The sequence below is a fragment of the Narcine bancroftii genome, chromosome 4 (assembly GCF_036971445.1).
Source record: "Narcine bancroftii isolate sNarBan1 chromosome 4, sNarBan1.hap1, whole genome shotgun sequence".
Lineage (NCBI taxonomy): Eukaryota > Metazoa > Chordata > Chondrichthyes > Torpediniformes > Narcinidae > Narcine > Narcine bancroftii.
The window spans coordinates 255,431,047-255,457,702 of record NC_091472.1 but is presented as its reverse complement, the minus strand read 5'-3'; the positions used below and the strand labels follow the sequence as shown (position 1 = coordinate 255,457,702).

General features: G+C 41.4%; 1 protein-coding gene across 4 annotated transcripts in view; it reads right to left on the bottom strand.

Moving 5' to 3' along the window:
• The window catches only part of sema5ba (sema domain, seven thrombospondin repeats (type 1 and type 1-like), transmembrane domain (TM) and short cytoplasmic domain, (semaphorin) 5Ba), a 395,686-nt gene that overhangs the window by 346,914 nt on the left and 22,116 nt on the right, over positions 1-26,656 (bottom strand). For 3 of the 4 annotated variants that reach the window (XM_069934791.1, XM_069934794.1, XM_069934796.1), the window contains exon 2: positions 16,586-16,692. The exons of the other annotated variant lie outside the window; for it this stretch is intronic. The gene's annotated coding sequence lies outside the window, so the exon portion shown is untranslated. The remainder of the gene's footprint in view (positions 1-16,585; positions 16,693-26,656) is intronic. 4 annotated transcript variants of the gene reach the window in all.

The following is a 26,656-nucleotide window of genomic DNA, read 5'->3' as shown; positions in this document are numbered from 1 at the left end:
TATCATGGTTAATGTGATTATTGGTGTGAAAAATAAAAAATTATGAAAAAAAGGAAATAGGAAGAATTTCTTGGTTTTCACAAAGAGGGTGGTCTGTATCTGCAAGAAGCAGCCAGAAGAAACTGAAGTAGTGGGCCCAATTTTAAAAGACATTTGGGCAGATTTACAGATAGGAAGGGCAATGAAAGATCTGGACCAAATGCAGACTAGCCCAGAATGCCAACTTGGGCCAAATGGCCTGTTCCTTGCTGTACGCCTTTGGTCTATTCTTTCAAAGGCCTTATCAATCCTGAATACTTATCAACTCTTGTCTCAACCTTCTCTGCTTCAGAGAGAACATCCACAGTACTGCTTAGGGGATGGGAACATCCAGAGGTTGGCATGGTTAACGAAGTGGTTAGCACAATGCTGTTACAGGACCAGGGTTCAAATACCGCGCTGTCTGCAAGGAGTTTGTGTGTTCTCCCCATGTCTGTGTGGGTTTCCTCTGGGCGCTCTGGTTTCCTCCCACTGCTGGAACGGTACCGGGGGGCATTGGAGGTCAATTGGGCGGCATGGTCTTGTGCGCCAAAATTTCCTGTTACTGAGCTGCATGTGTAAATTTTTAAAAAATCATTAATTACCATTCCAGTAATTCTCTTGACCCTCTGAAAAACCTGGATGTCATGAAGTGTGTCACCCAAGACAGTCCAGCTAGAAACTAACCATTACTGATGGAAGAGGCAGAGATACACAGTGCAGATCCAGTGCCTTCGACTAACCAAGTCTGTACATCAACCACTCATTTATGCTAATCCTATATTAAACCTATTTTACCTAGTCTCATCAACTCTACCACTCAATGGCACACACGGAGCAACTTCCTGGTCAATTCACCAACCAACCTACACATCCTTGGGGTGTAGGTAGTGAGCGGAGACCTAGATCAAACCCACATGGGTCACAGGGAGAACGTGCAAATTCCAAACAGAAAGTGGCCGTGGTGAGGTTTGAACTCTGGACATGCAATGAAGCAGCAGCTTGACTAAGTAGTGTAGTAGTGCACCCAGATTTGGGCTTTAAATGATGCATCAACAAGAGTTCAATCAACTTTAGGATCGAAAGACATGGTCAGCTGCAGCAAGAATGAATTTTGGTGTCAATATACAATATATGTGACAATAAACTCACTATCACCTTGCTGACGAGTGTTACCTTTAACCAACCTGCTTCAGAGGATTTTGTAACCCTGCATAAATTACCCATTGGTGTTTTGGAAGATTTCAAAGGCCTAGGCTTTGACAAGCCACTTTAGGCAAGTGCTGGATTAATATTCAATCCATCAGTCACACTAAGAAAGTTAACAAGGTTTTGTTATTAGGTAGTTCCACAGTTAACGGATTCTTATTTTCATACAGGGCACCTAAAAAAAAAGTGGAGGAGGAAGCTGGCCAAAAAATGAACAAGAGCTATGCACAGAGTGGGTCACTGCAACCCAAATGCCTGTCAATAAAGTCCTGGTCTGCTCTGTCGTAGATTGTGAGATCCCATGACGAGATTAGTAACCCTCAGCAAGTGCACCAGCCTTGAGGTACATGCCTGGCAGCTGCTCAGACTTCCAACAGTGATGTTACTTCACGTAACAGCGTTCAGTGAACGAAACCTTTGGCTGCCAGTCAAGTTTGTAATCAGCCAAAGGAGATTTGAACAGGGTGCACAAGATTGTGGTAGGTTAGGAGAGGAGAAAGTGCAGGAAGCTGATCCCATTAGCTGCTGGCTCAAAGAATACTTCAGACAAATATTGTTCTTTTGTTTAAAAGGGAGGCACGGGGAAAAAATGATTTCCCTCATAAATAGCACGTTACCATAAATCTCACTAGCTGGATAAGTCTAACAAAATTGGATCAGCACTTGAAGAACAATAACTTAAGGGGGGGGGGGTGATGGGGGAGATAGTTTTAGGAAGGGGGGGGGTGCTGAGGGACCACACAACTGTCTGCATTAATGAGACAGCAGTGAAGAGGGTTAGTGCCTTCAAGTCCATGAGGACCTCTCCTACAGTCAGCAGATTAGAATACTACAGCACAGTATAGGCCCTCTGACCGTCAATGTTGTGCCAACCCACATATTCCTTCCAAAATAAAAATACTAAACCCTCCCTACCCTGTAACCCTCCATTCTTCTTTCATTCATGTGCCTTCTAAAAGAGTCTTAAATGCTCATAGATCCTATCCTTAAGAATCCTCTCCAATAGTTTCCACACCACTGACTTAAGATTCACTGACATATAATTTGCAGGATTCTCCCTGTTGCCTTTATTAAACAAGGTAATTTGCCATTCTCCAATACACCTCCCCTGTGGGCAAAGAGATTCAAAGCTAATGCCCCAGCTATCTCTTCTCTCACTTCCCACATCAACCTGGGATATATTGCATCCGCCCACAGGGACTTATCAATCTTGATGTTTTCAAGAAGATCCACCACTTCCAATTCTTTAATCTCCACAATGTCCACCAGGCCTGTTCAATTTTGGCCTCACCATGATAAAGATCCTTTTCTCTAATGAATACTGACCCGAAGTATTCATTTAGTGCCTCCCCAACCTTCTCCACCTTCAGGAATATGTTGTCTCTTTTATTGGCCCCACATTCATTCTTGTCATCCTTTCGTTCTTCACATGCACAAAGGTCAAGGCCTTCTCATCCTCACTTCAAGCTCTCCTAAATCTTTTCTTAAGCTCTTTCCTGCTACCATAAACTTCTCAAGAGCCTTTCCTGTTTCCTATATCTAATATATGCTTCCTTCTTCCTCTTGACTAGATGCCTGACCTGTTTTGTCAGCCACGGTTCCATTTTCCTACCATCATTTTCTTGTCACAGTGGGACATACCTATCCTGAATGCTGCACAAATGGTCCCTAAACTTCCTTCACATGATTTCTGTGCATTCACCCTTAAATATTTGTTTCCAATTTACTCTCCTGCCTCATCCCTTCATAATTAGCCCTTCCCCAATTAAGCGCTTTCCCATTTTGACTGTTTTTTTACTCTTTTCCATACCTATGCTGAACCTAAGAGAGTTGTGAACATTCTCACTAAAAGGCTCCCCCACCGAGAGGTCTGCCACCTGACCAGGTTCATTACCCAGAACCAGATCCAGTGTTGCCTCTCCTATCATTGGTCAGTCCACATAGTGTGTCAGGAATCCTTTTTTTTTTAATTTTTTTTTCAAAAATATACAGAATAACATTTGAAATATACAATATATTAAACTTTTTCCTACAAACACAACAAACAAAAACAAATCAGTCCCTCCCTCCCTCCCTCTTCCCCCTCCCCCTCCCAATATATACAAATCTTTTCACTGTCAGAGCTTACATACATTTTAAGTACACAGAGTACAATTGGGGAAACTACATTTTTGTATAACAGTAATAAAAAGGAAAAAAGGTTATAAAAGTATCTGGGCCCCTATGTGGTCCGGGTATGGCTGCCAGATCTTTACAGAAATGTCATATTTGTTCTTTAAGTTATATGTGATTTTTTTTTCCCCACAAGTATACAGCTTTTAATTTTTGCAGTCCATTGTGCTAATAAGTATAGGGGAGTCGGACTTCTAAGTGATTGTGATACTTTTTTTTGCTTCCACCAGTGCTATTTTTAGAAATGAGATTTGATATTTGGTCAATTTATTGCTTATTTCCATATAATTATCATAGATATAGCTCCAGGTTTCCCATGAAGGCCACTCCTGTTATCCTGGCTAATGTTTCTGCTATTTCTTGCCAAAATGACCTCACCTTCACACACGACAACATGGCATGTAGAAAAATTCCTGCCTCAGTCCCACATCTGAAATTTCGGCTTTTGATCTGTGTAACATTTGTGGGGAAAGATATAATTGGTGTAAAAAAATTTTATTGAACCAATCCATATCTTGCATTTGTAACGGATGTCATTCTGTCCTTACACCATTCTGACCAGCTTTTTTCTGAAATCACCACACCCAAGCCCAACTCTTATCTGTCCCTTGACCTCTGCAACCCTGGTTTTGCACTTTCACTCTGGAGAGCAGAGTACATTTTTGTTATAAATTTGGGTGTATTCCCTATCCAGACCATCAGGAATCCTTCTTGAACACTACCTGACAAATTCTGCCCCATCTATCCCTCTTGCAGTCAATATTGGGAAGTTGAAATCACCCATAATTACAACCTTGTATTTCCTACACCATTCCAAAATCTGCCTGCTTATCTGCTCCTTAGTGTCCCTATAGACTATTCCTAGCACAGTGATATTTCCCTTCCTACTTCTGACTTCCACCCACATCGACTCAGTGGACACTCCCTCTGCAGCACCCTCCCTGACTATAACCATGATGCTATCGCTGACCAGTAATGCTACTCCCCCACCCTCCTTTTCTACCTCCATCCTATTCCTTTTAAAATACCTGAACCCTGGTACCTGCATCAACCAATCCTGCCCTTCAGCCAACTTTCAGTAATGACCACATCATTGTAGTTTCATGTACTGATCCATGCTCTAAGTTCATCCTCTTTCTTCCTTCTACTCCTAGTATTGAAAAAGACAAATTTCAACCCTTCTAACTGGCTATATTTATCTTTTGTCCACTGCCAATCCTTCCTCACCAACTCAAAACACATAGCATGATGCTTTTGTCCTTCCACCCCAATCTCTGCACTCCATTCTGATTCCCACCCCCCTTCCCATGCCAAACTAGTTTAAATCCTCCCCAACAGCTCTAAGCAAATGTGTCCACCAGGTTAATGGTCCCTCTCCTGTTCAGGTGCAGCAAGTTCTTTGTGTACAGATCAGACCTTCCCCAGAAGAGATCCCAATAATGAAGAAAACTGAAACCCTACACCAAATATTCAGCCACGCATTCATCTGTCTCCCGAATGATTCAGAGTTCATCCAGCTCCACCTTCCTAACAGTCTCCTAAGAGCTGCAGCTGGATACACCTCTTGCAGGTGTTGTCATTGTACCCTCTCTGGCATGTGGTACAGATGGCAATCCTGAGATTACCACCTTTGAGGTCCTGCTTTTTAACTTCTTTCCTAACTTCCTATATTTCCTCTTCAGCACCTTATCCCTACTCCTATCTATGTCATTGGTTCCCATGTGGACTACAACATCTAGCTGCTCATCCTCCCCTTCCAGAAGGCTATGAACTCGATCAGAGACATTCCTGACACAAGCACCTAGGAGGCAACATACCACCCAGGAGCCTCAATCTCATTCAGCAAAGCTCCTATCTGATCTCCAAACTTATGAGTCTCCAATTACCATAGCTCTCCTCTTCTTTCTGCCCCCCACCCCCCACCACTTCACTTCTGAGTTGAGAGGCTAGACTCTGTAGCTGAGATGTGACCAGCACAACTTGACCCTGGTAGATAGTTTCCCACCATCCCCATGCAGCAGTATACTTGATGTTGAGAGGAATGGGCACAGGGGTGCCCTGCACTGTCTGCCTCTTCCCCTTCCTTCTCCTTACAGTTACCTGTCTCCTGCTTTTAGGATGACAGTCTCCCTGAAGCTCCTCTCTATAACTGCCTCCCGAATGATTCAGAGTTCATCCAGCTCCACCTTCCTAACAGTCTCTCAAGAGCTGCAGCTGGATGTACCTCTTGCAGGTGTTGTCATTGTGCTGTCTCAGATTTCCCACATCCTGCAATTGGAGCATTCCACTACCCTAGCTGCTGTCTCCTTTAACCCTTCCTATCTTAAAATCAAAGATCTTACCTTACTGGGATCAACCTCGTTCTCAGCCTCTGTTCACCACAGCCTCATGAGCCAAAGCTTCTTAGTCCCACTCACATTGGCCGTTGCACTTGAGCTTCCCACTTTTTATTGGCTAGATCCATTGGCCAATGGAGAGATCCGAAAGAACGCTTACCGATCCCGCTGCCGTTCTAAATGCTTAGAACCTGCTTGCTCCACCCCTCACTTTCAGCTTGTTCCCACAGTCCCTAGTCAAGATCTAAAATGCAGCCAATAAAGAAAGCAAACCAATGCCTTTACTTTCTAAGGAGTCTGAAGAGATTTGGTATGTTGTTGGATACTCCATCAAACGTTTACAGATGCACTGTGAAAAGCAGACTGACTGGTTGCATCACAGACTGGGTTAAAAATTAGAGTCCCCAGGAACACAGGAGGCAATCCTAGCCAAATCCATCACAGGCTTCAACCTCCCATCCATTGAAGATATCAATGTGCGGCACTGCCTCAAGAAGGCAGCCAACATCATAAAGGACCCCCAATATCCTGGTCACAACCTCTTCTGCTACTAGGGGCAGAAGTAACAGAAACCTGAAATCCAGCATCTCCAGGTTCCAGAGCAGTTTCTTTCTGACACCTATCAGGCTCTTGAGCCTCCTTGTTGCACTAATCAGGGACTACTCCAACACCACAAAAAGGATTGTTAACCCTATTGCAGAGTCACTTTTCTCACACTAGACTAACTGTGTATGTATATTTTTTAGTATTTATTGTCTCTTTAATTCATTAGAGGATACTGGTGTTTTTATTTTAATTGGTTTCACTTTTTTTTAAAGAAGAACAAAGCCTCTGTTTAGCTGCAGCAAACAAGAATTTTGTTGCACTTGTACATTGTATATGACAAGAAATCTATCATGAAGTGAAAGTCACATTAAGTGCTGAAGAAACCAACAGTGGTGGCTCCTTTGTAAGATGATTGTGGGAGTGGTTTGTAGCGGTTGTGCGTCTACTTCTGCATAGTGAACTGAACGCTTCATTCCCCTGCACCCTGCCACCTCACAAGAATGCTAAACCTTGCCAGCTCAAGTGCAGAGCAGAAACCATCTCTCTCTCATCCATATCCACGCATAATTAAATGATAAGACACCACTCCACGTTGGTAAGTGGGCCATTAAAAATTAACACAGGAAGTTCATCTAGAAAACCCATCACCTTTGAGAGTCTGCTTTTGATGAAAGCCAGCTAATGCACTGGATTAGGTGTACAAAGTAACAGTATGAGGGGTATAGTCAGATTAAATGCACTAGACTTTTTTCTACCTTTCAAGCCAGACGATATGGGTTATGCATGAAAGGGGAGGTTTAAAGGAAACTTTAGGGGAAACCTTCACACAGGGGGTAGTGGGAGTGTGGAACGAGTTGCCAATTTTAACATTAATGAAAAATTTGGATAGATATGGACTGGGTGCAGATCAGTGGGACTAGACAGAATAGTACTTTGGCACTGAGAAGGGCTGAAGGGCCGGTTTCTATGCTGTAATGTTCTATGGTTCTATCACTTTATAGCAATCCTAGGTCTGTTGAGTGGCACAGTATGGTAAGGTTCCTGGTTTGAAGTCAGTGCGTCATGTCACCCCTGCGGAAGAATTTTCTGGCGTCCTCTTCCAGAAATAGATGAGTCAGAGCAGGAGAAGGCCACTTGGCCCCTCAAGCTTGTCCTGCCATTTGATCAGAGAGCAGCTGATCTGATTGCAACTTCAACTCTGCCTATTCCAGTAAACTTTCATACCACTGCTCTACAAGAATCTATTTACCCTTGACAAGAATTTGCTTCAACTTTCATTCCAGCCGCTGAGAAGAGATTTAATCTCAGCTGTCATAAATGGGTAACCCCCCCCCCCCTACTTACTTTAAATTGTGATCACTAGATTTAGATATTAAATATTCTCTCCACACCCTCCCTGTCATGACCCTTCCAATCAGATTCTCTCTTCTACACTCTGGAGTGAATGCACCCAGACTATCCAACCTTTCTTCACACATTATCTGCCCATTACAGTTATTGGTTCAGTAAGCCTCTTACAACAGAACCATGGAACACTGCAGCATAGGAACCAGCACTTAAGCCCATCTAGTCCATGCCACACTACTTTTCTGCCTAGTCCCATCAAACTGCACCCAGACCATAGCCCTCCAAATCCCTCCCATCCATGTACCTATTCAATCTTCTCGTAAATGTCGATATTGAGCCCACATTCATCACTTCTGCTGGTAGCTCACAACATGCTGTCACCATCCCCGAAGTGAAGAAGCTCCACCTTTAAATTTTTAACTTTTCACCCTTAACCCATAACCTCAAGCACAATGGAAAAACCCTGCTTGTATTTTCCCCATCTATACCCTCATAATTTTGTATATCTCCATCAAATCTCCCCTCATTCTTTGATGCTCCAGAGAATAAAGTCCTAACCTATTCAACCTTTCCCCATAAGACAGTTCCTCAAGTCCCAGCAACATCATTGTGAACTTATCTTATTGATATCTTTCCTGTAGTTAGATAACTAAAATGGCATTCAATAGTTCAGATTTAGTCTCACAAATATCTTATATGACTTCATTTTAACAACCCAACTCCAATACTCAATACTTTGATTTATGAAGGCCAACATTCCAAAAGCTTTCTTTACAACTCTATCTACTGATGACACCACTTTCAGAGAATTATAGATCTAATTTTGCAACATTGGAGGCGATAGATAAATTAATACATTTTATTAAGTAATAAGTTTATTAATAAGTTTGAAAACCATTGTTTTAATCGTACCTAATTTGACTTGTTATGCGCACGGTTTCATAACTCCAAAGGAAATGGACCAATGACAATTCTTCTCAAAATATTTCAGTAAAAATTGGTTCTAGAGCAGTGATTCTCAACCGTCCCTTCCAACTCACATACCACCTTAAGCAATTCCTTAAGAGCACCGATGGCATAGGGATTCTTTAAAGTAGTATGTGAGTGGGAAGAAAAAGATTGAGAACCACTGGTTTACACATTTTCCCTGTGACCATGTGGGATTCTTCACCTCTTAAAAGAGCAGAGTGTAACAGGGAAGTTTAAAGAAGGAACTAACACCCTCCAGTTGTGGATTCCTTACCATGGGAAAAAGATTTTGACCAATCTGATTGTCGTCTTCAAGACTTTTGAAGGTAGGTCACCATCACTACTACTCTCTGAGTCTCGGACAAACAAGAGTTCTGATCTCAAGGTTGTTCTTTCATTTTGGAGGACAGCTTCTTTGTCAAGCTGCCCCAATTAGAGGTTTGTGTGTAGGCCGAAGCATTTCATTCTTGAAACCTGGTACCAAGACCACCACTAACATGCTACTCCCAGAGCTGTGTCAAAGAGATACAAAGCTGCCGAAATAAAAGGCATCAATGTCATTTAAGTTGTTCATTTTAACAGATCCAAAACTAAAACATTCAGTGATCCATTGGTGCACATCCCAGCCCATTATTCTTTTTTTTTCTCCTCTCTCCCTTCTCACATCAGGCTTCTCATCCTCAGCTTCAATATCTTCTTCTGTGGTGTTGCTCCTCATGAGGGGATTCCAGAACAAGAGGGATAGGTTCAGACTTGGGATTCACCAGTTTAAAGCTGCGCAATTTCATCTTCCACAGGGCCATTCATCTTCAGAACACTCAGAGTAAGAGAGATGCAGCATAGAAGTCAGCCATTTGGTCTGTGCTGATCTCATCTTCCCCATATGCCCCATAGCCTTCCAATTCAAATGCATATTGAGAGCTTTTGAATATAATATACTGGTCTCCATCACCTCTTCAGCAGTCTCTTCCAGTTTCCAACCACTCTCTGGGAGAAAAAAGTTTCTTTCCAATCTCCTACCCCTTACCTGTAACATGTGCCATCTGGCTTTAGACACCTCTGCTAAAAAAGGGAAACTTTTGCTATCAAAATGCTCCTCCAGCCCAGGCAACATCCTGCTGAATCTCCTTTGCACCTCTCCAAAGCCACTACATCCTTTGTATAGGATGGCAACCAGAAGAGCACACAACTCCAGCTTTGCCAAGCCAATGTTTTACATAGTATGGCCATGCCTCCCTTCTCTTGGTTTTTAAGGCCCATCTAATGAAGGCAGGTATCCTGATGTTGCCTTAACCACCTCATCCAACAATGCTTCAATCTTCAATTATCCCTGGATATATATCCCAAGATCTTTCTGCTTCACCTTCCTAGGGTAGCACATCCTAGTCTTATTAGTCCTCCAAAATGCATCACTTTAAACATTTTTTTCAGGATTAAAATCCCATCCATCCTTGTGTCCATTTTTCCAACTCAACAATATCAACATAGAAACAGAAGAAGGCCATTCAGCCTTTCAAGCCATTCAATCAGATCATAGCTGATCTCAGTACCCCATTCCTGCATTCTCACCATACCCATTTGATTCCTTTAGCCAATAGGATCACATCCATTTTCGAATATGCCCAATGAACTGGCCTCAACAACTTTCTTTGGTGGGGAGTCCACAAGTTCATAGGTCTCTGAGTGAAGTTATTCCCTCGCCTCAGTCCAAAGTGGCATGACCCCTTGTTCTGGACTTCCCCAATATTGGATACCTGTAACCCAAGACCATCTTCATCATCCACAATGGCACCAATTTGCAAGTCATCTATGAAATTATTCAATCCTGAAAATAGCTGTTTGGCATAGTCACTGAATAGATTGACAACAGCAAAAGCTGTTTAGAACCAAGGGTTTTGGAGACCATAGGGATATGGAGTTGGGATCAATGACCACAATTCATTAAATGGCAGAGCAAACTCGAGATGTCAAGGCCAACTCCTGCACCCATTTCTCAAGCTCTTACCGGTCCATGAAGACACAAGAGACTGCAGATGCCATTATCTGGAACAAAAGATCAAACTGCCAGAGAAACTCAATGGGTCAGTCAGGATAGAGATGGTTGGCATCAGGCCCAGAGGTCAAGTCTCGATCTGAAATCTTGATTGTCCCTCTGCCTCCATACAGAGTTCCTCCAGCAGTATCACATCAAGTTTTGTCTAATTGAGTTATGTAGTGCAATTAAATGTTAGCTTCTGGTATCAATCACATTTCCTACGCATTGATTTTAAATTGTATTTCCAGACAATTTATTTACCCACAAAATCTATAAAGGATTCTATTCCGCCCTTCCACTATTTCACTTACCTTATATGAAAGATCCATCCCTTCAGCTCAGAGATTCAATCTTAAACTGGTAGCCTTAATGAATTGGTTTTATAATGAATGCAGTTCACCCCAGCTCTCAGATCACTTCATGAATGTCTTTGGAGAGAGAAAGTGGGAGAGTTCAAACTTCACACAGACACCAGGTTAGATCAGGATTAAATGCAGGTCTCCAGTGCCAAGAGGCAGTAGCTCCACACTAACAGCACCACATCCATACACTCTGGGATACAATTATAATCTGACAGCTTTACTCTTGCATTCAAATCACCTTTTAATCTACCGTAATCTACCTCACTGTCCACAACACCACCAATCTTTGTGTCATCCGCAAACTTGCTTATCCAATTCTCCACCCCTACATCCAGATCGTTAATATATATAACAAATAATAGTGGACCCAGGACCGAACCCTGAGGAACTCCACTAGTCACCGGCCTCCAATTGGACAAACAATTTACTACCACTACTCTCTGACACCTCCCATCCAACCACTGCTGAATCCATTTCACTACCTCTTTATTTATACCTAATGCCTCCACCTTTTTTCCTAACCTCCTGTGGGGAACTTTGTCAAAAGCTTTACTAAAGTCCAAATAGACAACATCCACAGCTTTCCCTTCATCCACCTTTTTTGTAACCCCTTCGAAGAACTCAATCAGGTTTGTCAACCCCTGACAAAACCATGCTGATTAGTCCCTATCAATCCCTGTACCTCCAAAAATTTGTAAATAGCATCCCTCAGAACACTTTCCATCAACTTGCCCACCACAGACGTCAGACTTACAGGCCTATAATTCCCAGGTTTGCATTTGGACCCTTTCTTTAACAGAGGAACCACATGCGCCACCCTCCAATCCTTTGGCACCACCCCCGTGGCCAGTGACATCCTAAATATCTCTGTTAATGGCCCTACTAACTGTCCACTAGCCTCCCTGAGTGTCCTAGGGAATATTTTGTCCGGTCCGGGAGATTTATCCACCTTTATCTTTTTTAACACAGCCATCACTACCTCCTCGGTTATCCTTATATGCTTCATGACCTCCCCACTATTTTTCTTTACTTCAACTGGTTCAACATTTTTTTCCCTAGTGAATACCGAGGCAAAGAAATCATTCAAAATTTCCCCCATTTCCTCAGACTTCTCACTCAGCCTACCCTCGCTATCTACAAGGGGTCCAATTTTATCTCTCACTAATCTTTTACTTTTAATGTACTTATCGAAACCCTTTGGATTTATTTTTACTCTGTCAGCCAAAGCCTCTTCATGCCTTTTTTTGGCCTTTCTAATTTCTTTCTTAAGATTTCCTTCTACACTCCTTGTAGTCCTCCTTCAACTTCTCAGCTCCCTGCTCTTTATACCTCTTGTACACCTCCCTTTTTCTCCTAACCAAATTTCCAATATTACTCGAAAACCAAGCCTCCCTATGACTTCCAGCCTTTCCTTTGATCCACACTGGGACATAACTACTCTGTACCCTCAAAATTTCTTTTTTGAATATCCTCCATTTTTCATTAACATCCTTACCTGAAAATATCCTGTCCCACTCAATACTCCCCAAATCCCTTTTTATTCCTTTGAAATTTGCTCTTCTCCAATCCAGAACCTCAACTTTAGGCCTCTCCTTGCTCTTCCCTAAAACTACCCTAAAACTAACAGAATTATGATCACTAGACCCAATTGGTTCTCCAACATTAATGTCCGCTACCTGACCTAGCTCGTTCCCTAACAGGAGATCCAGTATTACACCGTCCCGAATCGGTTCTTCTACTAACTGATTTAGAAAACAATCCTGAGCACATTTAACGAACTCCAGCCCATCCAGCCCTCTAACCGTATTGACCCAGTATCTCTGTGAATAGGGCAATACATCACAGGAGCAGCAAGCTATGCCATGGTTTTTAAAAAAGTGTCTGGACCGCCTCTGTCTGGGAATGTAAACAGAGCAAACAGCAAATAGCTCATGAAGGCAGTTAAATCTCAGTACTTTGAGGGGAGTTGGGATGGGGGTGGGGTGTTTGGGAAAGGAGATAGAAAATTAATAGCCTTCAAAAGGTGCCTTAGTCCCAGACAACAGAGAAGGAACAACAGTAAGTGCCAGCAAGAAAATATATTCTAAAGATTGAACAGGTATACAAATTTACTCAGCCAAAAATAATTGTTTCAGATAGCAAAATGCACCAAAAAGCCGGGGGGGGGGGGCTGAAGGGAAAAGAATCTTTGAAATGACCAACTCGGCTGACAAACACTGGTTGTTTTGAGAGGGAGTGTGAATGATTTACTCAATGGGAGTCCCAATAGTTAGGTACGACTAGCCCCGGTGAGAAATGAAAGCAAGTTCCCCAGAAGAAGGGGCGGGAGGGATGGAATGTGATGAATTGAACAGACATGATGAGAAATGGACTGAAGCCATTTATTTTGGGGGGAAAAAGGAGCAGATTTTAAGGATAATTTAGTGCAGATTAACAAATCTTTAAGAAGGGTTATGAAGTGTGGATACCAAACTGATCTAACAAACCAGCTCATACTTGTAGATTTCTGCTAGAAAATTGTAAATCTGGAAGATTATTTCAAGTTAAAACCACAACTGCAGATCAGCAGGAAAATGGTGCCAGATGGGGAAGGTAAACCTGAACTAATATGGTGGAGTATAGTAATTGGGGTTCTTCGTGAAAGATGTACAAGGCATTGGTGAGGCCAAATTTGGAGTAGTGTGTGCAGTTTTGGTCACTACAGGAAAGATATCAATAAGATTGAAAAAGACCACTGAAGATTTATCAGGATTTGAGGAACTGAGTTACAGAGAAGGATTAAACAGGTCAAGACCATTTCCTGGAGCATCGAAGCATGAAGGGAGATTTGATTGAGGTATGCAAAATTAAATTTACTCTAAATTTCAATTTAAACTTTCAAAATTTAGATATAAAACACGGTAACAGCCCACGAGTCCGTGCCGTCCAATTTACACCCAATTAACCTATACACCCGATGTGTTTCTAATGGTGGGAGAAAACCCACACAGACATGGAGAGAACATACAAACTTCTTACAGACAGCGTGGTATTTAAACCCTAGTTCTGATCACTGGCACTGTAAAGGTGTTGCACTAACCGCTACGCCAACCGTGCTGCCCAATGTAGGCAGGCTCTTTCCACTGAGGTTGGGCGACAAGGATTTGGAGGGAAAAGGCTGAGAGTGGAACGGCCAAGGATTTCCAGAGTGAAGGATTTTTCTGCTCGGGCTAAAAGAGAGGTAAGATGCGCAGGTGCATGACATCAGCCAGTAGAGCAGGAAAAGTTTAAAAGGAAGACTGCCATATCCAGCAGGCAGAGATCAGACCAGGCAGCAACATGAGAGGGTAGCAGTGTGGTAGGGCTTTGGTAGCAACAAGGTGAGGTAGATTTACCCGTGTTAATTGTGGACAGGAAGTATGTTGATGAGGCCAGTGTACTGTGCTCAGTGTCAGATGTGGGAGTTCCCGGAGTCTCCCAGCCTCCCGGATGACTCGGTGTGTCGAGCTGCAGCTCCTAAAGGATGACGTTAGGGAAATGGAGTTGCAATCCAAAGACCTGATCTTGGTCATGGAGAGTGAGAAGGTGATGGTAGTTTGATCCCATCGAAGACATCATGCAGTGTGAGGGAGAACAGTCAGAGGTCATCAACATATTTATACCAATGACAGATAGGAAAAGGGAAGAGGTTCTAAAAAAAAAGACTATAGGGAGTTAGGAAGGAAGTTGAGAAAAAGGACCACAAAGGTAGTAATCTCAGTACAACTGCCTGTGCCAAAAGACAGTGAGTATCGGAATAGAATGAAGTGGAGGATAAATGCATGGCTGGAGGATTGGAGCAGGGATTCAGATTTTTGGATTATTAGGATCTCTTTTGGGGCAGGTATGACCTGTGCAAAAAGGGGTTACCAATATCCTGGTGGGGAGGTTTGCTAAGGCTTCTGGAACTAAATTAAACTAGAATTGTTGGGGGTTAGTAACTGAACTGAAGAGACAATTGGCTCACAAATAGAGAAACCTTGGAAACAGTGTGTGAGGGAGGAATAGGCAGGTAATAAAAGGGAACGAGCTCAAACAAACAGTTTGAGATGTGTCTGTCTTAACGCAGAGTCTTGAGAGCAAAGCAGAGAGCTTAGAGATTGGATTGGTACCTGGAGCTATGATGTGGTAGCCATTACAAAGACTTGGCTGGGTCAGGGTCAGGAATGGTTACTTCAAGTGCCAGGTTTTAGAGGTTTCAGAAAGGATGGGGTGGGAGGCAAAAGAGGCGGGGGGCATGGCACTGTTGATCAGAGATAGTGTTATGGCTGCAGAAAAGGTGGACGTCATGGAGGGATTGTCTTTGGAGTCTCTGTAGGTGGAGTTTAGGAACAGGAAGGGGACAATAATTTTATTGGGTTTTTTTTTAAATATAGGCCACCCAGTAGGAATAGGGATATCAAGGAGCAGATAGAGAAACAGATCCTGGAAAAGTGTAACAGAGTTGTCAAGAGATTTTAATTTCCCAAATATCAATGGTCATCTCCCAAGAATAAAGGGTTTACATGGGGTGGAGTTTGTTAAGTGTGTTCAGGAAGATTTCTTGACACAATATGTAGATAAATCCACAAGAGTAGAGTGTCTATTTGCTTTGGTATTGGGAAATGAACCTGGTCAGGTGTCAGATCTCTCAGTGGGAAAGCATTTTGGAGATAGTGATCATAATTCAATCTTGTTTACATCAGCATTGGAGAAAGATAGGAACAGACAAGTTAGAAAAGTGCTTAATTGGAGTAAGGGGAATTATGAGGCAATCAGGCAGGAAATTGGAAGCTTAAATTGGGAACAAAGGTTCAAATGGAAAGTATGGAAGAAATGAGGTAAATGTTCAGGGGATATTTGTGTAAAGTTCTGCATAGGTGCATTCCCATGAGACAGGAAAGTTATGGTAGGGTACAGGAACTGTGATGTACAAAGGCTGTAATAAACCTAGTCAAGAAGAAAACAAAGGTATTGTTTCTTTCACAAATTTATTTCAGGAAGGTTGTCTAATGTCTTTTGAACAGCTTGCAAGTAAATATGACTTACTAAACTCTTTTTTTAAATATTAAAAAAGATATTTACAGATTAGAAATTTCTTAAATACTATTATTACTGGATTTTCCATTTGTATATCCACCAGATTTAGTTGATAGTATTTCTCAGAAAGGATTAATTGGAATTATACATGATAGATTATTGAATTTGCGTCCAGTACTTCACAATAAGATTAAAAAGGCTTGGGAACTGGAACATGCAAGATCCTTATCCGAGGATCTATGGGACAAGATTTTTAAACTGGTAAATACATTTTCTATATGTGCCTGACATACATTAATCCAATCCAAAGTGGTGCATCATGCTCACATATCCAAAGATAAAATGGCTTGTATTTTTTTCTAATATTAACCCTATTGTGACAGATGCAAATCTGAAATTGCTATACATATGCTTTGGTCTTGTTCATCTTTTGAAAACTATTGGAAATAATTTTTTAATATCTTTTGTACTATACTTCAGGTGGAGCTATGACCCACTCCAATAACTGCTCTTTTCAGGGTTATTGACCCAGACACAAGGAGTTTTTAATGTACCTGTTCAACGGGCCTTCTCCACATTGTTGGCTAGAAGAGCCGTCCTATTCAAATGGAAAGACTCTAGAGTTCCAGTAGTATTTCAAAAGGTTTTCTCATATCAAGTCCTGTTTAAGTTCAGAAACAAAAAGTCATCATGTATTTGATTAATCGGTGAAATTTTGAAGATACATGACTTATTTTCATATGATGTAAATGTTTCTAACATGATTAGATGTATTTACCCTTCCAGCTGAGATATAATTTTACCTTTGTTTTTTTTTAAATTTATGGTAGGAACCAAAAATTACAAAATATATGTAATGCTCAGATGTTTTTGTTAGTTTTTTTTTAAAATTAGAGTAGGTTAGGTTTTTTTTTAAAAAATACAATATTTTTGATATTTTTCATTCTCACCCATTGCAGTGGAATAGAGTTTATACTTTAAAAGTTTTATATTACATAAAAATAATACATTGCACTGTATTTTCATTCCCTTTTCTTCATTGTATAGCTTTCCTATAAAAATCATTTTAAAAAAAAAGAAAGAAAAGTGTTGAGTTAGAGTAAGGGGAATTATGAGGCAATCAGGCAGGAAATTGAAGCTTAAATTGGGAACAGAGATTCTAAGGGAAAGTCCAGAAGAAATTAGGCAAATGTTCAGGGGATATTTGCGTGGAGTTCTGTATAGGTATGTTCCAACTAAACAGGGAAGTTATGGTAGGGTACAGGAACCATGGTGTACAAAGGCTGTAATAAATCTAGTCAAGAAGAAAAACTTACAAAAGTTCAGAGAGCTAGCTCATGTTAGAGATCTAGAAGATTACAAGGCTAACTGGAAGGAGCTTAAAAACAAAATTAGGAGAGCCAGAAGGGGCCATGAGAAGGTCTTGGTGGGCAGGATTAAGGAAAGCCTGAAGGCATTCTAAGAGAATTTGAAGACCAAGAGGATAAGATGTGAAAGAATAGGACCTATCAAGTGTGACAGTGGGAAAGGGTATATGGAACCAGATGAAATAACAGAGGTACTTAATGAACACTTCGGTATTCACTATGGAAAAGGATCTTGGTGTATGTAGTGATGGCATGTAGCAGACTGAAAAGCTTGAGCATATTAAGAAAAAGGATGTGCCAGAGCTTTTGGAAAGCATCAGGTTGGATAAGTCACCAGGACCAGATGAGATGTACCCCCAGGCTACTATGAGAGGCTAAGGAGATTTCGGAGCCTCCAGCTATGATCTTTGAATCATCAATGGGGATGGGAGAGGTTCCAGAGGATTGAAAGGTTGCAGATGTTGTTCCTATATTCAAGGGATTAGAGATAGCCCAGGAAATTATAGACCAGTGAGTCTTTCTTCAGTGGTTGATGAGCTGATGAAGATCCTGAGATGACATTTGAAGAAGTTTAATATGATTAGGAATACCCAACATGATTTTGTCAAGGGCAGGTCACGTCTTTTGAGGCTGATTGAATTTTTTGAGGATGTAACTAAACACATTGAAGGAAGAGCAGTAGATATAAAATATATGGATTTCAGCAAGGCATTTGATAAGGTACCTTATGCAAGGCTTATTGTGAAGGTAAGGAGGCATGGGATCCAAGGGAAAATTGCTTTGTGGATCCAGAACTGGCTTGCCCACAGAAGGCAAAGAGCAGTTGTAGACAGATCATATTCTACATGGAGGTCAGTGACCAGTGGTGTGCCTCAGGGATCTGTTCTGGGACCCTTACTCTTTGTGATTTTTATAAATGCAATAAAAGGAAGAAGTCAAGGGCTGGGTTCGTATGTATGCGACACAAAGGTTGGGGGTGCTGTGGATAATGTTGAGGCCTGTCAGAGGTAACAGCAGAACAGTGTTAGAATGCAAAACTGGGCCGAGACAGGGCAGAGGAGTTCAACCCAGATTAGCATGGTGGTTCATTTTGGTAGGTCAAATATAATGGCAGAAATATAGCATCTTACTTTGGCTTTACATGCATTATTTTTATTTATTTTTTGTAGTTTATTGGAATGTTTGCACTAATGATGCTACCACAAAACAACAAATTTCTTGACCATTCTGATTCAGAGTTAAACAAGAAACTCTGCCAACACAGCCATTGTAGTTTAATACACAAAAATACTGGAGAACCTCAGCAGATCCCACAGTGTCCATAGAAAGTGTCCAAATAATGAGCAGAAAGGAGGCAGGTGTCTGAATAAAAAGGTGAGGGGGGCGGGGGGGAGGGACGAAGGGGCAAGAACAGGAGCACAGGTCAACAGGTCTGAGGTCATAGGTGGATATGGGCAGGAGGGCAGAAGAGAAAGCTGAAAAGTGGGAGGGAGTAGCTCTCTGAATGGAGAGTGCAGGGGGTGGGCAATTGGAGGAAAGGAGATGGATAGGGAAATGGTGCTCACACCTCCTCCCTTGCCATGTTCTGGGGCCACAAACACTTCACTTATGAATTTGCAGAGCTCATTCCCTGCATCCGGTGCTCCCATTGTGGCCTCCATTATGTCAGAGAGACTAGGAGATAGTTTCATTGAGCATCTTTGCTCTGTCCACTGCAATGACAGGGTCCTCCCAGCGGCCAAACCAATTTTATTCTACACCCCATTCCCACAATGACATTTCAGTCCATGCCCTTTTGCACGGCCAATCCAAACTGGAGGAACAACACACAATATTCTGTCTGGCACTCTCCAACAAGATGGTATGAACATTAGCTTATCACGTTTTCATTAGGCCAATCCCCTGTGTTAGGCTTTCCCTATCCCTGTGTTTCCTTTCCTTCCTTCTCCATTCAGAATTATCCTTCCCCATTATTTCTCAGCTTTGATCTCTCCTGCCCTCTCACCCATATCCACAGTTGGCTGGCTGCTCCTCCTGGTTCTTCTTCCCTCCTCCTCATCCTCCTCCCCCATCTTTTTAATTCAGTTGCCTGTCTGCTTTTGGCTAAGGCCTTAATGAACGGCTCAGGCCTTAATGAACGGCTCAGGCCCAAAACGTGGTTGATACATCTTTGCCTCCTACTGATGCTGTGTGACCTGCTGAGATCCTCCAGCACTTTTGCGCATTCAATTCACAATAGCTATCCTGGAATTGAGGACCGTGGTCGGTTGGGATTAGGAGAATCTGATTTTATTTTTAAAAATCTATTTGAAAGTCCCTGCTTGAAAATTGATGGTAGGAGCAGTTTCAATAGCAATCTTGAAGGGGAATTGTGTAATTACAGACAGGAGAGAAAATGGCAGGGAAAAAAAAAACTGCATCAAACCAAAAGAGCTGAACAGGTATGATAAAATGAATGGACTCCTTCTACACCATGGGAACCTTTTAAATCAATACCTTCATATAAAAAAATGCTGTTCTTGTGCCTGCAAAGATCAATTAAGGATAGACCAATCATTGTAAATCTGAACAGCAACATCTGTGAATTCACAGTTGTCTAATCAGGACTGTGTTTGACCAATCAGCACAAACCCCTTCATTAAGGGGATAGCAGGTCTGCCATGTGGATTGGATTATGTATTTAAGTAAGTGTAAAATTAAAATCACTCAAAAAGATACAGTTCTCTAAATTTTGTGCTGATAAATAAATTATTAATTTATTTGAAAGAGCGGTTTTTGGACACAAGTAAAAACACAATGCTGGAAAAACTGCCAGTCAAACAGCGTACTTCATAGAGCAAAGGTACATAACCAATGTTTCGGACTTGAGCCCTTCATCATCAAAAAATGTCGACAGGTGCTTGAACAAAATGTTGGAGGGGAGAAAAAGGCAGGAGCTTGGTAACAGGTGGATGAGAGGCCACACCAGCAAGCAGGGGGAGGAGGGATGGCTCTGAATGGAGAAGGAAGGGGGCAGAGAGCTGGAGGAAAGCAGACAAGGGAAGGGGGGTAGAACAGAAAGTAGGCCAGCAGAAACTGGAGAAATCGATGCTACTGACATCCGGTTGGAGAGTGCCCAGATGGAAAATCAAGCGTTGTCCCTCCGATTTATAGCTGGTCTTGGTGGGATAGTACACATGGCCATGGACAGGCATGGGAGAGGGGTGCAGTATTGAAGTGGTTGGACACTGGGAGATTTCTGTCACTGATACCACCCCTTTCCCTTTCCATTCACAGAGCAATCCCTCCTCACCCTGCTTGCAGCTATGCCCTCCCTCCCTTACCACCTATTGCCTTTGGGGCCATGATCCTCCCCCCATCATTTTGTTCAGACACCTGTCAACATTTTCTATACCTTGATGAAAGGCTCAAGCCTGAAACGCTGGTTATGTATCTTTTGCTATATAAAGGACACTGTATGACCTGCTGAGTTTCTCCAGCATTGTGTTTTTACTTCAACCACAGTGTCTGCAGACTTCCATGTTTTACTTTTTCCCCCATTCTTTGAAGGGAAGATTTTATTGACCCAGTTTCTACCTAGTGACATACAAAAAAAAATCATCTGTATTGTATCTGTATGGCCAAAAGGCCAAAGACATTGAACAACTTGCTCTTAAATTCTATGTTTAATTGTTGTAGGAAGATCCAACTGGAGGGATAAACAATTCCAGCAATTCCTTCATTTTAATTACTCTGTCACACCACATCTATAAAACAGAAGGCAGCAATTGAAACAAAACAATTGCATTTACTTAATATCCCAGGGGAAAAATTTCAAAGGAACAATTACAGCAACAAATTAGAACTCCATTAATTGAACTGTCTGACTTTATCTGTAAACAAGATGTTTTCCGAGCCTTGAACTGGTCAACTATTCACAGACATTTGGGATGTTTAGCGAAATAAAAAAGAGCCAGTAAGAATGTTTTAATTGGATATTATTTAATGATGATATTAAAATGCTTTACAGCAGATGAAATACCTTGTTGAGTAATTTTACTTTTTCATGGCCCAAAGCAAAATGTTTATTCACTCATGTCTTTAAATTTGTTTTGCCACTGCACAAGCCAATGAATTGAGAATGGGGAAAGACTAGTCGGGTTCACAGTTATCTGAACAATGCAGTATAGCAACATATTCTACCCAAGAAGAAACCATTATAGATTACAGTGAATTGCATGCTTTCTGTCACATGCTCAGATGCTGTAAAAAGCTTCATTTTGCAAGTCAACTCTCTCCAACTAGATGTCAATAACATAGACCCCCAATTTACTGTCTCTTTCGCTGCCTCCTTTCCTCCAGCTCGACACAGCCCCCCCTTCCCTCTTCATTCAGAGAGTTACCCCCTTCACCACCACTTCCCAATATTTTTCCTCTTTTTCCCTCCCACCTACTACCTTTTGCTTGTGTTCCTCCTGCCCCTTCCTTCCATCACTTTATTCAGATGCCTAGCTGCTTCAGACCCAAAACAAAGGTCATGTATCTTTTGCCATAAAGGAGACTGCTGAGTTTCTCCAATTTTTTTGTGTAATAAGTCAACTCAGACTGGAGAAAGTGCAATAATGGATAAATAAACACAATTGCAGAAGGTAGTGTAGCAATAAGTGAAATAGTACAGGCGACAGTGTTAGGAAAACAAAAAGCAGGTACAGATAAAAGTACTGATAGAAGCTTAATGCAGGGTGATGACTCAAAACATAAATTCTCCATTTTACTCCACAGATGCTGCCTAAGCCAAGTTATTTCAGCAACTCTTTTTGACTCTTTTCTGCAGAGGTGATTGACACAGGAGCTTTGCCTTGAATTATGAGGTCGTTGCTGCCACCACATTGGATCCATTTACTTCACTAAACAGTCTTCATTGTGAGAGCCATTGACAGAGAAGGTGCAACTGATCCCAGAGCAATTTCAACTGTTTATCCCAAGGAAAGAAACTCTTCAGAAAGCAAAAAAAATTCCAGACAAACCTGTGTAGCAGAGCAAATGTTTCACCTGTGAAATAATAAACTCATACACGATATGTCATATATGTTTATCTTGAAGAATGTCAAGGATTTGTATGCAATCACCAACAGGTTATCAGCTTCAGAGTGAGATGCAATTCAATTATCAGAAAAATATTTCTTCATCAAACATTATTTTTGTAGACCATTTATTCACCTGCAGCTCAACCTATCAGGAATTTGGACCATCAGGTAAATTAACAGACAAAAACTTTATTAATCTTAACTAAAGACCATGGGGAAATCACAAATTCAAAACCTACCAAGTCAGCTGCGAAATAGGTGAAGTGTGTGTGACACCCACACAGCCCTTTTACCCAACACATTTCACATCGGCTCCTGTGTAAAAGGCTAACCTGCCTTCATGGGACACTGACATTGCTGTAATGTGTGGGACCTGCCTCTTTTTGCACCAAGATGCCAGGTTCCTACATAAAAGGTCACACTGACCCAGTTTTTCTTGGTTCAGTGTGATCGACCCGACCTGGCTTCAAATACAGGTCGTTCACATGCCAATTAAATGGGATCGCTGTGTCAAAGGGCTAAGACACACACAGAGTTATATATTTCTTGTAATTGTGAACTCAAAAACACCAGTTTGTGCTGAAAACCCAAAATGGTTATTGATGTTTCTCAGGGAAGAAAGTCTACCATCCTTAGCTACTCTGGCGTCTAAGCACCTCCAGGCCTTGAACAATCAGGAAAACAGTCCCTGAAATGTTGATCAGCTCATCCCTTGACAATTAGAAGGATCAATAAATCCTAGCCTTTCCAATAACATCCACATCCCATCAATGCATTAAATATACAAAAGACAAAAACCTCCAAATTATAAGGTGCCAAATTACCTCACTGTTGGCAACATGGAACAAGTCAGTTGGTGTCTGTGCAGAGAAATTCAGAGTTTTGATTTGATCGAGAATAGAAATAATTTAGCACTTTGACAGTCATGGATAGATTTTTTTTTTTTTTTTTTAAAAAGGTGGTGGGGGGGGGGAGTAAACTTTGTGGTAACGATCGGCCTTTAGTGTGGACTGCCCCAAATTGCCTTTAACAGATCATATACTTTGATCGCCCCTCAGGTATCCATACCCAAGTGCAGGAAACCATAACAATTGGCTCTCAATGCCAATTTCAGGACCAGAATGACCCAGAATTGGTGAGAGTTGGCAGGGGTGGAATCTCAACGAGATGTGCCAGGTCCTTAATATGCATTTGTGCAATTGGGATGGACAAATTTTGCCTCATGACTTGAGCTCAAAGACACACACTAAAATGACAAATTGGCCATTCAGCCCACCATATCCATGCTAGGTACCTATCAATTCTAATTCAGATATCTAGCACTTGGACCGTTGCCTTCTATACTCAGGGAATAAAACTGTTTGCCTGGACCCTTCCCCTATGGTGTCATGGACTCTGCTTCCACTAATCTAAAGCCCTATATTGTGAGCATTCACCCCACTCTGGGTCAAAACAGATCCCCTTTACATCCATGTCCCATTCCCAAAGTAACCTCATTCATCTCTTACAAGAGTAAAAGATCCTGCAATCTACCCTATCTATATCAACATCAAACTCTGTGCCTCTCAAATGTCCCCCTCAACCCACTCTGCTCCAAGAAAAAAAGAAAGCCTCTCAGACTGTCATACTGGTCCATCCCAGTGAATCTCCTCTGCGCCCTCTGGAGAACCATTATATCATTGGATTACCATCTTATGAACCAGAATTGTGCTTTCAGGATGCTGGACAATTTGTATACCTCTATAGCAGTTGTTGATGTTGTTGAGGATGGAGCGGAGACAACGCTGGTGGAAACGTTCTAGGAGCCGTAGGTGATGCCGGTAGAGGACCCATGATTCGGAGCCGAACAGGAGTGTGGGTATAATAACGGCTCTGTATATGCTAATCTTTGTGAGGTTTTTCAGTTGGTTGTTTTTCTAGACTCTTTTGTGTAGTCTTCCAAAGGCGCTATTTGCCTTGGCGAGTCTGTTGATCCTTGTCAATCCTTGCATCCGATGAAATGGTACGAGCAAAATATAGGTACAAGTCTGAACAAAATAGTGAGGGGGGGGGGGAAAAGAGGAGCACAGTCCCATAGGTAGGAGGTAATAGGTGGATAAAGGAGGGGGAACAGCAACAAACAGGGTGAGGGGGGAATGGCTCTGTGAATGGAGAGGAAAGGGGGTGAGAGCTGGAGGAAAGGAGGCAGAGGGAGAAGAAAGAGAGGGCAATTGGGGAGTGGGCTAGCAGTAACAGAAGAAATTGATGTTAATGCCATTCAGTTGGAAAGTGCATCATCACACAAGAATATATATGGGCACAGAAACAGGTCATTCGACCCAACCATTCCATACTAGTATTTTTTTAATGCTCCACTCAAGCTTGTATACAAATAAATCTTCCAATATTTTTCCACTAGGTTTACTGTGAAGATTACCTATCATTTCGCTGATACTCTGAAGGGTTCAGGCCCGAAACATTGCTTGCATCTTTTTGGTTGGTGTAGTAGTTTACAGTGCCAGCAATCAGGACCTGGGTTCAAATCTCACACTGTCTTTAAGAGTTTGTACGTTCTCCCATTGTCTGTGTACGTTTTCCTCAGGGGACTTTGGTTTCCTCCCACCATTTGAAATGTACCAGCGGAGTAGGTTAATTTGGCTGCATGGATTTGTGGGCCAAAAAAATTTAATTTAAATCTTCCCATGGATACTGAGAGCAGCTGAGTTCCTCCAGCATTTTTGTGTCTTTATTATCATAAATGTACCATCATTTTGAATTGGTTCATTGGGTTTTTTTTTAAAAAAAAACCTGTTCAGATGTGTTAAGAAATTCAGTGCACATGTACATTGTACAGTGTTTCAGACAATAAACTCATTATCATAATCATATACTGCTCTTGGAAAGAACCGTGCTTTAACAAAAACATGCTGGAGCAACTCAGCAGGTCTTACAGCGTCCAAAGGAAATTAGATATCATGCATTTGATTCATCAGTGAAAATGAAGATACATGCCGACCTTTTAGGTCTTATTTTCATTTGATGTAAATGTTTTTAATGTGATTAGATGTATTCACTCTTCCATATGATATATGGTCTTATCTTTGTTTTTTTTGATTCATGGTATGATCAAAAGCTACAAAATATATGTAACCCTCAGGATAAGCTGCTCAGATATTTTTTGGGATATGATCAAAAGCTACAAACTATATGTAACCCTCAGGATAGGCTGCTCAGATTTTTTTGGGGCATTAGTTTTCTTTTTTTAATATAGTAGGTTAGTTGGGGTTTTAATATATATATATATATATTTTTTTTTTTTTTTAAATTTTTTATTTTTCACAACATAAATCACGTTAGCCATGATATACACTTTTTCTTTTTCACACATATACAGTGACTTTTTCTCCCCCCCCTCCCTCCTCCCCCCCTCCCTCCTCCCAAGCCACCCCCCCACCCCCCCCTCATCCATTTTAGGTATACAATCTAGGTTGCATTAAGCCAGTCAGACAATGTTGTCATTCAACAAAAATACACCAGAAATTCTACTGAGTCCATTCTTTTCTTTTCTTCTCCTTCCATCAACTTAGGTAATGTTTGTTCCCGGTAGGTTTTTGCTATTGTATTTAATGTAAGGCTCCCATACTTGTTCGAATATTTCAATATTATTTCTTAAACTATATGTTATTTTTTCTAATGGAATACATTTATATATTTGATGTATTTTCTGTCTTCATCCAGTGCAGTGGAAGGTGGGGGGGGGGGGGGAGAATGAGTTTATACTGTTTCATCTTGAAATATATACACATATATGATACTGTATTTTCAGTTCTGTTCCCTTTTCTTCATTGTGCTCTATTTATTATAAAAATCAATTTTAGAAAAATTGAAAAAGATGTATAACCAATGCTTTGGGTCTGAGCCCTTCAAGATGTTTTTAACACTTTCCTCTTTATTCTATCATCCCAAAGCTCAGACAAGCAGATTTCCAATTCACCATAGGAATGAAAAAGCAATATTTATGTGTTGCCAAGTCAAGCTGACCTAGGGAAACCAGTTTGGGATTTTCAGTGCATTTGTTCAGTCCAATCCACTTCTATTTTCAGTCACATCAGATGTGGACCAGATGAGGGGAATGCACCATCAGAAAAGGCTGTTGGTTCATTCTTGTATTGGAAGCATAAAAATGCCACTGTTAGCTATCGGTTAGCACGAC